Consider the following 13866-nt stretch of genomic DNA (forward strand, 5'->3'; position numbering starts at 1 on the left):
AATTTTCCAACTTAACAAATTTAACTTCAGGAAAATGGGCCTTTTCCACCCTGCTTTTCTTGATCTATTCCTCTAGTATTCATATTTCCTAGGCCTATGTCATTGAAAATAAGGGCCTCAAACATGCAAAGCCATACAATACAATGCCAATGCTAATGTTGACATTGCCTGATCCATCTGTCCACTTCAGTGACCCTAACCAAAAGACGTTCTCGCCTTGAGGCAGAAGTGTGACCTCACCGTCAGACAGCTGCCGTTGGTGACTCAGGCTTTCTGAGATTCATGCCAGGATGATTTGTCTAGTCTTTATGTACAAGCATGAGGAGAAAGATAATTTGAATTGTCACAGGTTCCTGTCAGCTTTTGATTCCATGGGCTGGAGAATACCACACCTCCAGATCCAAACATTTGGTAATCAATAACCAGCATGCACAGCCATTCAGGCCACTGTTGACTGCCTGTCACTTGTGGCTTATGACTCACCATCCATGTAAAGCACACAGTTCACTAAGTGTGACGGCTATTTTTTAATATAATTGTCTTTCTCAGTAAAATGTCAGAGGACAGAAGATGCTGAAAATGGAGCGTATTTGCTACAGCCTCTGTGCATAAGGCTCCTTTTGTATCCTTCAGGGTGTTAGAGGATACTTGTCTCCTTGGAGAGCCACATGGTGTTTTCTATATAATAGGGAGTGTGATCAAGAGCTGGCCTGTGTTCTGACTCCCTCCTGTTTGCTTCTCAAACCAGGTACCTGAGCGTTGCTTTCTGTCTTGTGGGAAGGTCTTCCACCGTGGCATTAAAGATCTGCTTCTATTCCTGTTTATAAATCAAATAATCCCTTACTGGCCTAACATGCTCCATGGGGTATCATGTTCTATGGGGGAAAGGATACACAAAAGCAGGTCCTGTCTCCAGAGAATTCAGAATCTACGAATAAGAGTGTAAATAAACTATATTCTGGGTTGTTTGCCCATGATTCTGACCTTATGGCTAAAGACTGAAAGCCATGGGCCAGAGGCACTTTTAAAGCAATTTGTTTTCTAAGAAAAAGACCTTTTTTTTTCTGCAAGAGAATTAAAATTGATTAAATTATGCAGAGACAACATTTTATTTCTCCATTTGTACACAGGGACTTTGATTCAGCCGTGACCAACTAAACAGTGACTTCAAGCCATGTTTTTCTTGAAATTTGTGTATCTGCCCTGAGTAACCAAAGACAGGCAGTTGCTGTTCTGGTTCAGTGGCTTAAAGACATCAGAGCCATGATCTCAGTGTTTTTTTCCCCTGTCTCTCTCTCTCACTGGACTGCCAGAAGTCTGCAGTGGCTCCTATCATTACATCCTGTCTCTGGAACAAGAACAGCAGCAATGGGACAGGGGAGGAGACAGCAGCATCTGTACTGCAAGAACGAAAATGTTTGCAGCTGCTCCTAGCAGGGGTAGGTTGGTGCCCGGACCCACACTGGCAAGAGAGTCTGAGATTACAAGGCTCTTTTATTTAAGGAGAGGGTCTGAGTAAGGGTCAGTGCAACCGGTAGTTAGTCCTGAACAAAAGGAGAAATCACTTTGTAAGATACAAAGGAGAGCACAGATTCAGCAGAGACAACCAGGTGTGCCTGGCATCATTTTACTCTGTGTACAAAGGCAAGAGAAATTGCAGAACTGAAAGGATTATCAACCATCTAGGGAGCTGGGACATGTGTCTAGCACTGGATTTTGATGTAGAAGCAACAATCTCATACACTAAAACCAAATGAATGGTTTGGATTGTACATGCGATTCCAGAGTCGTTCCTCTGAGGGACTGACTAGTCTCAGAACTGCTGTTGGAACATGTAGCATGGCAGTGATTCATGGCTTGGAATGATTGGTTTCACTGGCTAACACTGTCTTAAGCTGAAAGCCCCATCTGTGGAATGGGACAAAGGGCACATTTGGGAAGCAAGTCACAGAGACGATGGGATGTTTTAGAGGGAAGCCAGGTGTCTCCTTTACTTTTCCGTTGCTGTGATAAATGCCAGGACCAGCAACAACTCAAAGGAGAGTGTTTCTTTTTGGCTTACAATTTCAGAAGAATGGCAGTTCATGATAATGTGAGCGAAGACATGGTAAGAAATAGCAGGCATGGCCTTAGGAAGCTCAGGGATTTCTGATTGAGCTGAAGGCGCAACCATATCTTCAAGCCAAAAGCATAAATCAGAGAGAATTAATTAGGAACAATGACTCAAGGTTTTAACTCTCAGAGCCTACCTCCCATGATGTACTTTCTCCAACAAGGCCACCCCTCCAAATCTCCCCAAACAATGTCACAACTAGGGACCACCAGTTCTTATACAGGAGTTTGTAGGAGACATCCTTTTTTTTTTTTTAATTTTTTCTTTTATTCTTTTTTAATTAAAATTTCCACCTGCTCCCTGTTTCCCATTTCCCTCCCCTCCTCCCAAATATTGCCCCCTCCCCCCACTCCCCTCCCCCTATCCCCACTCCTCTTCTCCTCCCCCCACACCATTCCCCCTCCCTCTCGATATTGACGAGCAGTCCAAATTCTCTGCCCTGCGGGAAGACCAAGGTCTTCTATCTACGTCCAGGAAGGTGAGCGTCTAAACAGGCTAAGCTCCCACAAAGCCAGTTCATGTATTAGGATCGAAACCTAGTGCCATTGTCCTTGGCTTCTCATCTGCCTTCATTGTCCGCCATGCTCAGAGAGTCCAGAATCAACCCATGCTTATTCAGTCCCAGACCAGCTGGCCTTGGTGGGCTCCCAATAAATCAGTTCCACTGTCACAGTGGGTGGGTGCATCCCTCGTGGTCCTGATTTCCTTGCTCATGTTCTCCCTCCTTCTGCTCCTCATCTGGACCTTAAGAGCTCAGACCGTTGCTCCAAATTGAGACTCTGTCTCTACCTCGATCCATCACCAGATGAAGGTTCTAAACTTCCTCACTAGGGAAAGCAGGAACTTTTTAAGCTTTAGAGCTTTCATTGGATGGAAGTAAAAGCAGAAGAATTACTGTGGAAAACATCTGGTAAAAGTACAGAGACTATGAAAAATAAAAGGCATATTTTTTTAACAACACAGTGATAGTGGACAAGACATATTTTTTTTTTTTTTTTTGGTTTTTCGAGGCAGGGTTTCTCTGTAGCTTTGGAGCCTGTCCTGGAACTCCCTTTGTAGACCAGGCTGGCCTTGAACTCACAGAGATCCGCCTGCCTCTGCCTCCCAAGTGCTGGGATTAAAGGTGTGCGCCACCACCGCCCGGCCTGGACAAGACATTTCTAAGAGTTAAAAAAAAAATGAGTAGAAAGAGCAGATAAATGCCATCCAGAGTTTTCCGCTCAATCCATAAATTCTATTGAGGAAGAAGGTCTATGGCCTAGAGGAGTGTTGGGGGAGGTCCTTCCGCTCCTCCAGCCAATAGCCGCTGAGATACCAGCCCATTGGGGCGTGGTCTCTCTCCCTTTAAAAAAGCGGCTACTTCCCTCCTCGCTCTTACTTCCTGCTCCGCTCCCGGTGACTAGACTCCCTTCCTGATTGCACAGAGGGCTCTTGTCTGTGATGTTGATCTGTAAGTTTTTTCCCTTTTAAATCAATAAGCATTTTATTAATCATAATTCCAAACTGGTGTTTGTAACTTACGCCTTCGCCTTCATCTGGCGCCCAACGTGGGGCTCAAACCCACGACCCTGAGATTAAGAGTCTCATGCTCTACCGACTGAGCTAGCCGGGCGACCAGGAGCTGGGGCGGCAGGAACACAGCCCGCAGCTCCCACTACAGGGGAGTGCTAAGTATTGTTAGTTTAGTTTATTAAGCTTCTGCTTCTGACCAAGGTCAGATTCAAGGACTGAATTTATTCTGCTTCCTGAAACAAATGAAGATGGAGGTAAGATGCAAGAGGTAAAGGACATCAAACAGTGAAGAAGAGTGATGCCAAGAGATGGTGTCTTAGTTAAGGTTTCTGTTGCTGTGAGAAGACACCATGACCAAGCTATTCTTATAAAGGAAAACATTTCAGAGGTTTAGTCCATTGTCGTCATTGCAGGATGCATGGTGGCTGGAAGGCAGACATGGTGCTGGAGAAGGAGGCAAGAGTCATACATCTGGATTGGCAGGCAGCAGGAAGAGAGAGTGGCACTGGGCCTGTCTTGAGCATATATGAGACTTCAGAGTCTACCTCCAGGGACACACTTCCTCCCACAAGACCATATCTCCTAATAGTGTTACTCTCTATGGACCTATGGGGACCATTTTCCTTCAGACCACCACAGATGGGGAAAGAGGGTATTGTTTTCATAACTGGCCAGCTCACATTAAAGAGCCAAAAGAAAAGGGATTTATTTAAATCCCAAGAGATCCCCTGACTGGAGGAGATGCAGCAGGCAGTGGCAGCACCCTCTCTGAGAGACGAAGTCAGCTGGTTTGAAGAACATGGTACTGGAAAGAAGAGCTGACAGTGTGCTCTATCATACAGAAGATGTCTCTCATCTAGTTCACAGGATACTGATTGTCTTAGATGATGAAACTACAGATCTATACAGAGACTGAACAACAAGCATTTGCTCCAAGTCAGGAGCAGAACAGACACTCATCCACCAAACTCGACACATTCTGACTGCCTGGAGCACCAAGTAAAGTACTTCAAAGGCTAAGTCTTTAGGTATGAGAATCATTCTTTCTGGTTTCACTGAATCAGTTTTAGTAGCAAGACATGAAGAGATCACATTGCTTCCGAGGAAAAATTACCCCATCAAAGGAAAGCTAGAAAGTGTTTTCAAGACAGCAAAGTGTTTCAAGACAGGGACTGTCAACTCTGAGAATGTGCCCATCATGAAGAAGAGGAGAAAGCAAACTCTAAGGGAAAGAAAGTGTGATTGTTTAAAGCTGCCCCTCAAGCTGATGAACACTGCCATTATAGTAGTCACCAAGTTGTGTTACAAAGGTCCAGAACATATATAGAACCATAAAAGAAATAAAGAAGATTTTAAAATTTAGCTCAACTGTAAAGTAAAAACCACAAAGACTGAAATGAAAAAAAAATGCACTAAATATGGCTTGTGAAGCATTAGACACTGCTGAAAAAGAAAACTCAACTTAAAGACTACAATACAGGGTGTCTAAGTAAGGGGGAGTGGTAGATTAGAACATTGCTAAACCTTTGGAGACCTAAGAGCTTGAAGGAATACATACAGAAAAATATTGAAGAATTCATGGTTAATTTTTTTCCAAATTTGATGAAAAATAGAGTCAACAGTTCATTTCAGTACACATCATAGCCATCACAAAGCCAGAGTTCAGGGGGAAAAATTTAAAGATGTCCAGAATTAAAAAGATACATGCATGCAGAGCGCATGCAAAGGTGACCGCAGATTTATTATTAAAGTAATAGACTAGTAGAGTTCCAGCCCCATGTCACTGCAGGATTTCACCACCAGTGAGTCATATAAAGGCCGAAGTAATGAATAACCCGAAGGTGTGCATTTCAAGAAATATTAAAGGAACTTCTTACACAGAAAGAAAATGATATCAGATAGAAAAATGTGTTTTTGGTAAGAAACTTAGGACATCAGTGATAGTGACAATATGAGCAGACATAAAAGCCTCATTGGTATTATTCAAATTTCTTTAAAACATTATTGACTATTCACACAAAACAATATCAGTGTAGTAAGCAGATGAAAACCTTATCACAAACTGACAGACAAAAATGGAGTCCTATTTTTATGACGTTTTGATAACATACACGAAGAAGCATAGAATAATGAGGCAGATTGTAATACATTAAAGATACAGTCTACAAACCTCACAGCAACCATCAAAACAGCAGAGCTGAGAATGATAGCTCAGTGCTCAGAAAGGAAGGTGAAATAAATGATAAAACACATCCAGTGTTGAAGAAGGCACTGAAATAAATGATCAGAGGAACAAAAACAAATGAGACAGATTACAAAAAAAAAAAAAAGATTTAAACATACCCACATCAGAAATCTCAGTAATTATGAATAAACACTGCACTTAAGACAGAGATTCGTAGATTTTTTATATTCTTTTAAAATCCACCTACACAACTCCCACAAATACACACACACACACAACTAGGACAAAAGTTCAAGGATGTTAAACTGTATGCCAGGCTAATGTTAAGGAAAAGATGCCTAGTGATGAGGAAGGGACCAATTCACCAAGAAGAAATGACAATCCCAAATGCTGGTATGTCATTGCTGTAGAATTTGAAAAATAGAAAGAAAGAAAAACTAACCAAAATAAATGAAAGAGAAATAGGCAAGCACAGAGCCACATTCAGAGATGTCAACACTCCTCTCAATAACTGATAGAATGGAAAGCTAATACGGATACAGGATGCTGAAGCACCATAGGCCAATTGACCTGACTGATATTTATAAAACATGTAACAATAGCAAAGTATGTTCTTTGGAAGTGTGCCTGAACCACTTAACAAGAGAGGCCAGATTTGGGATCAGAAAATAACTCTCAATAAAACTGAAAAGATTTGAATCAAGCCAAGGGTCTAGAGATACAGTTCAGTGGTAGAATGCTGGATTTAATTCCAAGCTCTGAAAAAATCCGAATAAAGCACTTTCACTGACAGTAATAAAATTAAATTAGAAATCAATATGAATAGTGTCTCTGGGTGCTCTCCCAAAGATTTCAAAACTAAATACTGTATCAGCTGATAGGCCAATAGCTGATGAAAAAGGTAAAAAGGAAAATTAAAAATTAATTTGAACTAATTAAAATGAAAACTCAATATATCAGAATTTTCAGTATACTAGTAAAATAGTGTAACAAATTCTTACAACATTGATTTAGACTGTTTTCCTCTAGTGTAGCCACCTGAGGAATGCATGAAAAGTGACCTCCTTAGCTCACAGTCTTGAAGGCTCACACTTTAAACCACATGGCACCTGCTCTGGGGAGGCCCCTGCACTATTGACACATGAGGAAAGATGAGGTTGTGGTGGGAACACAGGTCAGCGGAAGACACAGTGAGACAGGTGATCAGGGATGTGATGGCTATGTTCCAGTTTAACAGTCCCTTTGAGGAAGGCCAACTGGGATTCCAAAAGAGCTACTCTCTGCATTCTAAAGACAGTTAACCAATTATTATCTCGCATTAGGCCCCCCGTCAAAGCTCTTGCCATCTCTACATTGCTACTCTGGGCAACAAGACTCTAAAGCATGAAGCCTTGAATGATGTATCCAAACATGGCAAATACCCGTGTTAGAGAGAAGTGACTTCAACAACCGCCTATAGAAAGCAGATACAGGACAGCCTTGCTCCTCTAGAAAATCTAACCACTTGACTGGAAATAAAAGACACCATGGTATCGGTTTTGGAGTTATACACACAACTCTGCAGTTCCCTTGGTCATAAAAAGCATAAGAAAGCCGGGCGGTGGTGGCGCACGCCTTTAATCCCAGCACTTGGGAGGCAGAGGCAGGTGAATCTCTGTGAGTTCGAGACCAGCCTGGTCTACAAGAACTAGTTCCAGGACAGGCTCCAAAGCCACAGAGAAACCCTGTCTCGAAAAACCAAAAAAAAAAAAAAAAAAAAAAAAAAAAAAAAAGCATAAGAAAGCATTATGAATAGCAACATAAAAATAAATGCAGCAACTTAGAAGAAATGCTCTTGCAATTCCTTGAAGTTACTCAAATTACTATAGCCAGTCAAGAAAAAAAAAAAACAATGAGAAAAATTAAATAACTCGATTAACACGGTGTCCAGTAAAGAAACTGTGTATGTAATTAAAAACCATACAAAGAAAGGATGATACCTAGTGGAGTCCTCAGTGAATGTGCATTGCTGACTTGCATGTGGCCATGCTAAGGACCAACGTCTCAGCCCCAGTCGGAGTTCCCCCTACTGGGGCTCAGAGAGAAGGCAAAGTCCTCCTTGGGTCTGAGGTGAATGTTGACAATGAGAACAGGAAATTTCTTCACAGACTTTTACCACTTCAAGACTGCTACCTGACAGAGCCTGCTACTACGTAGATGAGCTAAACCTGTGTCCCCTGCTTGCCTGTGTATAACAAACATGCTGACCTTCTGTAATGTTGTGCCTTCTTCATTGAGACCCCAGCGTACTGGATTCTGGCTTTTGTTGGGACCATTTGGAGTCCTGGCCTCCAGCTGCTCTTCCCTGCTAGAGGATCTTTACTTTTCTTCTGATTTGAGTTACTAAAGGCTGTGTCAAAGTTGTTTACCAGCTCTGCTTCCTGAGCACGTGTTGCCTTGCCTTGAGGATCAGAGGATAAGGTTTTCACCTGTTGGGCCACTTGACTGTTTGGGGTATATAAGCCTCTGTGGTGCTATTCAATAAAGGGCTTCTTACCAGTGACTAGAGGTCCATGTCTCTGTCTCTGTCTGTGTTTGTGTGTTTCAATCTTCAGCCCTTTGCCCAAAGCTCGCGAACTGTATGGTAGCACATAAAGCACAGACAGGCGTCGTGCGCTGCAGGCTTTTCTGTGTTTCTGTGAGTTTGTCCTTCTTTCATTCCCTTGACACAGGATGCAGTAATTGCTAATTGATCCTCTGGGGTTAGTATTTCTTTTTTATATTTTTTTATTTTATTTTTTGTTAGTATTTCTTGATATCTATTTCTCTCATGAGTATTGTGGTGATTTCAATGAAAATGGCCCTATTAGGAGGTATGGCCTTATTGAAGGAAGTGTGTCACTGGGGATGGGCTTTGAGGTTTCAGATGCTTAGATTTAGCTCAGTGTTTCTCTCTTTCTGCTGTCTGCAGATCTGGATGTAGAACTCTCTCCTACCTCTCCAGCAGATGTCTGCCTGTGTGTGGCCATTCATTCTTCCCACCTAGACAACAACGGGCTAAACCTCTGAATTGTAAGTCAGACTCAGTTAAATGTTTTCCTTTATAAAAGTTGCTGTGATCATGGTGTTTGTTCACAGCAATAAAACCCTAACTAAGACAAGTCTAAATGCAGAAATTTCACCCAAAGCCTTAGCAAAACCAACTTAATAGTCAGTCAAAAGAATAATATGCTATAATGAATAAAATTTTAACATATAGAAATAAATGTAATTACTGTGGAAACAAGTTTTTTAAAAGTGTAAGTACCTTATTACATAAAGTTAAATATTTACACAATCTTCAAGTATTTTTATTTCTAAAATCTTTAAAGTACAATATGTATTATAGAATGACAAAAATCAAAAATTAAGAACGAAGAGGGAATGGACTAGGAAGGAAATAGAATATCCTTAACCTGATAAATAGATAAATGTGTCAGTGGAGTCAACAGTTAATATACTTAACAGTAAAGAACTCAATGATTCCCCTCCACCATCCCCAGAAAACAACCTTTTGTGAGAAACTATAAAACACAACATATTAGAACCTTCCCAGTATCAGGATGGATATAAAGCATTCTGGCCCAGTGTGGAGGCTTGTGCCTGTAATCCCAGAATCTAGAGGCTGAATCAGTAGGTATGTGTAGTTTGAGGCCAGCCTGGGCTACAGAGATTTTGTCTCAAAAACAAAGCAAACCAAAGAACAACAGAAATCCCTGGACATCTATCCCTCCAGTAAGAACAAAGAGCAGGCTTGCTGGTAGCACGTCTCTATAGCATTTCATAAAATGTTTAATATTGCTTGCCTGTGGTCTGGACATTCCATGGTTGGTAGGTCTCCAAGAAAAATTAAGGAACCCAAAAATACATATATAGCCAACTATTTTTACCATTCTTTACTTAGAATCGCAAAAAGTGGAAGCAGGCGAATAGATGAGCAAACTATGGTATAACCATGCGATGGAGTGTTCCCATTAATCAGAAGAAATGAATTATTGGTACATGGGAAAAAAGCTTCTACTAGTCTCAAAATAGTTATGAGGGGTGAGAAAGCAGGATGACAGAGTACAGACCTTAATACTGCATTCATATAGCATGAGGAAAATGCATATGTATATGTGGAACACTAAGCACATGAGAGGTGCCTAGAACTGGGGACAAGGAGAAGAATGGGCAGGGCAAGGCCAGAAAAGACTGAAAAAGGCATGGGAGTCAACTGGGGCTCAAGCAGATTTTTAAGTTGATTGGAGTGACCACTTAAAGGAGTTCGTCAACACATCTCAAAATTTATCAACCTGACCGGGCGGTGGTGGCACACGCCTTTAATCCCAGTACTCGGGAGGCAGAGGCAGGCGGATCTCTGGGAGTTCGAGACCAGCCTGGTCTACAAGAGCTAGTTCCGGGACAGGCACCAAAGCTACAGAGAAACCCTGTCTCGAAAAACAAAAAAACAAAAAACAAAAAAATTCATCAACCTGAACTCTCTAAAAGTCTAAAGTTTATTTTATATCAACTATGTCTTCAAAGATTTTAGAAAGAGAAGATGTGGAGTCCTGCATCAGTCGTTTCTTAAATCCTTTCTCTATGTATTAAGAAATGATTGCAAAGATAACTCATATTATGGAGAAGATGAGTAAAACATCATGCGTTGAGTGTGAGAGTGTGTGTGGGTGTGAGAGTATGTGTGAGTGTATGAGTGTGTGTTTGACATATGTTCTACCTGTTAGTGTGGATGTATCTCTCTCTCTCTCGTGTGTGTGTGTGTGTGTGTGTGTGTGTGTGTGTGTGTGTGTGATTGCACTCATGCATGTAGAGACCAGAGATCAACCCTGGATATCTTTCTCAATCACTCCTCACCTGTTTTTTTGAGAAAAGTTGTCTCTCTGAACCTAGAGCCCATCAACTAAGCTAGGGTGGTTGGCCAGTGAGAGCTTCAGGGACCTAGGTGTTTCTGCTCCTCCTCACATTGGCATATCTGCGATTACAGGTATGCGGCCGCCATATGCACCTTCACATTGGTATCTCGAAGATTACAGTAATATGGCCACTATACCCAGTATTTTGTGTGGGTTCTTGGGTTTCAAAATCTGCTTGATAGACACTTTACCAACTCAGTCATCTCCCTAGCCTTTGGGCTCCTTATTAATCACACAACAAAATAACATCTTGGGCTCTTTTAAGCAAAATACACAACCGCTTTCTCATTTATTATGTCATTATCATTTCTTCACAAATACAAATTCATCCTTCCTTGTTTTAGCAAATATATATTTAGGATATCAGATCAAGACAGCAATAAGAAGTGAGACACTCCACCAGCTCACGATTCCTCCGGCTTCTCTCAGTCCGCGTATGCCCCATCACCATGGTTCCCTAATTGATTCTACCTTCTTAATAGTCAGTGGAAGGCAGCTGCTTCCTTCCACTTCCTTTCCCTTTCTCCCACCAGATGGACGGTGGCGATGGCCAGTGTAGACAATTAGCAGTTTGTTTGATTGCCAGCGGACTCTTTCAGCGAATTAGACCCACAAATTGATCTGAAGGTGGTTTCTCTGTCACCTTACCTTTGTAAGTGGCAGATTCAATTCTACACAAAGAAAAGTTTGATTTCAGAACCGGGAGCTTCACCTTCGTGCTTGTCCCTGCTCTATGGGCTCACTGGCAAGCTGGGGTGCAGAAACAACCTGTCTCTTCTAAGCACAGGGGCAGTTGCTAACACCAAGTGATATATAGGGTGTTGAGGAAAAAAAAAATAATGGAAAGCCCCATTTTTTTTTTTTACAATGTCTGAAGTTTCCATAGGTTTAGCTATCTCAGAAACACCAGCATCACCTAGAGATCTGGTGTCCTATGTAGAAAGTTGTGGCTGGTAGCTTAGCAAGATTCGTAGTCGCACGGACTACTAGGATATCATGATGTTTTCGTAACAACATACTCACAGGATTGCTTCAGGGTAGGCTCTTTGAATATAGCTGAATTTGCATCGACAGCCTGGAACACTGCATTTTAAAGCCAGTTAGTCTTGATCCTCTTCCTACCTCACCCTTTTCTCTCCCCTGCCTCTCTGCAGAAGTAGTGCAAGTCCCAGGCCAACGGAAGGACTTTTTTACTCTGTCATCCCAATCAATGAGGAGTTTTTATGACTGCATCTCATACCCCATGTTCATTGTATTCACAAAGTTGAGTTGGCATGAAAGAGGTAGCCAGCCTCTGTAAAGTCCTCTGCAGGACATTAGAGCCTTGGGTTGCCTTCAACTCTGCCACTAACTAACACTGTGGCTATGCCCTATCCCATGTACCAGGCTTCAATATCCTCTACCTCAAAGTGAAGTGACTGGACCAAATGCATGCCAAGGGCTGGTCAAATTCAGATGCCAGGCATGATGCAATTCTAGAAATACAGGTGGGTGCCATCAGTGAGCTGACATCCTGGCCATGTGGTAAGCCTTGGATCTGGCTTGAACCAAAGCAGAAGGTAAAGGAATGAGCATCTTCCAGGATGTCTAGCCACTAAATCATCACCAGCCTTGTGGTAGAAAATGTCACTCAGCAACACTGTTGCCATAACAACTGAAGTATCGTTTGGCACTGGGGTTGGAGGAAGCTGTCAAGGGCTATAATTTAAGAAAAAAACAAATTTTTCTTTCTCACTATGTTGTCTTAATTATCTCAGCCAGCTGTATTAACAATCTAATGTGTCACCCCCCAAAGAACATATACTAAATATAGGTAGCTATCTCACCTGACCCTCACCCAGGTAGCGTCATCACACAAAGACAAGCTTTGATAGTTCTACTTCAGAAGTAATTTTACTGTGCTATCCATTCTTCCTCTATTGGGCCTGACTTCTGATCTATACAACAGTGGGCAGGAGGGAGGTATCACGTCAGGTGTCTTTCAGCATAAACATTCTACCTGGCAATTTGCAAACTGGCTGCTCACAACACACATCCAGCCTGTGGATGTGCTGCGCTTGCCTGGTGCTGTGGGAGCCATGTTCATGAGTATTCTAAGTAGCATTTTGGAGTTATGAGCCATGGAGAGACAGCTCGGTCAGTAAAGTGCCTGTAGTAAAAGCATCAGGAACTAAGTTGCACCCTAGAAATCATATGAAAATCATTGTCCACACTGTGCACACTGAGCAGAAGTATCCTCGGGCTCACTGGCTATCCAGCCCAGCCTACTTGGTGAGTTCTCAGCAAGTGAGAGATCCTGCCTGAAAACGCAAGATGGGTAGTGTTTCTGAGGTACAACATAAAGGTTGACCTGTCATTTACACACACACACACACACACACACACTTAGAATTAATGAAATGCTTGGATTATTCACAGTACAATACAGATTTCTGGCTTCTGATCAAAATAAACCAATCATCAAGGACTGGGCTAAAATTTCCATGGCAACCCTCAGGTGGCACCGAGTAGCTCTTTCTCTGTGGAAATTGAGTGAGTCCTTAGGTTCCCACTGTGCCTAGCACTCCTGAGCTCAGGTCAACGTCACCTCATTTAATACCAATTTTCTAAATAGCTTTTGTAATACTCATCCTGACACTACTCTGTGTTTAGGCTTCCTGGTTTTGTTATCACTTTTTAAAAAATAAAGATTTCTATTTGATGTTTTGCCTGCATTTATCTGTGTGACATGTGTGCAGTACACACAAAGGCCAGAAGAGGGCATCAATCCCCTGGAATGGAGTTAACTCAAGGTAGGTTGTGAGCCACCATGTGAGTGCTGGAAACTGGATCCAGGTTCAGCAAGGGATCTTAACCTCTGCACCACCTCTCCAGATCCTGTTGTTATCACATCTAGGTGAAGGTGATGTGATAAAAAGGGTGGGGTATAAGCTCTCCCCATATCACTGCCATCTGCTACCAAAGACTGTGTGGGGGCAACCACTGAGTCCTCTCAAGGCTGGCTCTGAACAAGGGAACTGAGGTGCCTCGGCTGACTGGACCACTCATGGTAAATGATCCTGACAGCTCTCACCCTCCACACACATCCTAGGTAGCCCAAAAATAAACATCGGAATCCGTTA

At 42.2% G+C, this 13866-nt stretch overlaps 1 non-coding gene across 1 annotated transcript; it reads right to left on the minus strand.

Annotated features, from left to right (window-relative positions):
* Positions 1–3652: 3652 nt before the first annotated feature.
* On the minus strand, positions 3653–3725 carry Trnak-cuu (transfer RNA lysine (anticodon CUU)). The gene has a single exon. It is a non-coding gene; the product is annotated as a tRNA-Lys (tRNA).
* Positions 3726–13866: the final 10141 nt, after the last annotated feature.

The sequence above is a fragment of the Chionomys nivalis genome, chromosome 14 (assembly GCF_950005125.1).
Source record: "Chionomys nivalis chromosome 14, mChiNiv1.1, whole genome shotgun sequence".
Lineage (NCBI taxonomy): Eukaryota > Metazoa > Chordata > Mammalia > Rodentia > Cricetidae > Chionomys > Chionomys nivalis.